Source organism: Octopus bimaculoides, chromosome 7 (assembly GCF_001194135.2).
Source record: "Octopus bimaculoides isolate UCB-OBI-ISO-001 chromosome 7, ASM119413v2, whole genome shotgun sequence".
Classification (NCBI taxonomy): Eukaryota; Metazoa; Mollusca; class Cephalopoda; order Octopoda; family Octopodidae; genus Octopus; species Octopus bimaculoides.
Window position 1 is genome coordinate 40706757 of NC_068987.1, and position 1342 is coordinate 40708098.

Below are 1342 nucleotides of genomic sequence, written 5' to 3' on the forward strand. Positions count from 1 at the left end.
CTTTTTTCATTTTCTTTTTTTTTCTTCGTTTTATTTGCTTTTTTCTTTTTAAATTTGCTGTTTTACCCTAACCCTAACCCTAACCCTATCACCGATAGAATTGTTTCAGAATCGTTTGTTTATGTAGTCGGCACTTAATGTATATCGGCTGAATGGACGTCAGTGATTGGTTGAAATTACAGAAATACGACAACTTTAACATGGAATAACTTAGGGATTTCTTTTTTTTTTAAAGAAGACTAAGAGAAAAAGATGTTTTAAATGACACATTCTACCAGTGTTCCAAGTTTCAAAGTGTTTCGTTAATGAAAAATGTGGCCCCCGTTTTAAAAAAGATCCCCTAGCCATCTTTAAAAGAGAACACCACTAATATCATTTGCGTTAGCCGTACGTGCCTCCTTTCACCGCTTCTTTGGTCTCTCCCTCCTTCAATCTCCTTATTATCCTCTTCATCTCTCTCCCTCTCTATCATCCCTTGCTGTTTCCCTTTTACTCTATCATCCTATCACTACATCTATTCACGCAAACATAGTATTAATGTTCTTTCACAAATTACCTCCCCATCTCTCTCTCTCTCTCTCTTTCTTTTTTCTCTCACTTCCTCATTCTACCTCACTTGTTTATGCGTGCATACAATGAATACATTTGGTACATTAACCTATCTTATAATCTTTTCTTCTAGCTTTTGACTTGCCAAGACAATCCAAGGGATATAACTCATCCATGTACATTATATTTGTTCTTGGTTTGTCAACAAAAGCTACTCCACCAGCTCCTTCACGAGTATGTCATCTATGTAGACATAGACGAAAGACAAACCTCTGGATTTCCTGCATCATTTTGGTCTCCTAGTAGACATTAAACACAGGAGGCTGGTCGACGGCACCACACGGTTCACTATGCGCGGTGTAGTTGCTCGTATGACCACACTGAGCCCAACTATTTTGCTAACGACGACAACTCACCACAGTGCTATCCTGAAAGAATATCCGGACATCGCTCGACCAGTATACCATAGTCAGCCGATCAAACATGGAATATGTGTTATATCATGCAGATTTTGAATATACAAAATTTTTTTTTGGGGGGGGGGGAGAGTGTTTTAGGAGGGATTGGGGTGGCGAATTTCAGAAAATTCACCGGAGTCCAATTCAATTTGGATTTATAGTCGCTATCCAGGATAAACTGTTACCAAGTTATAGGCGAAAAATTCGGATCTTGTGAATTTTCCGAAGTCCTCTCCCCACACCTCGGAAAAGATTTTCCCACAAATTTCTTTATAATCGTAATCTATGCCGGTTGAAAGGTATTTATATAAAATTTCATTAAAAGAAAAAAAACA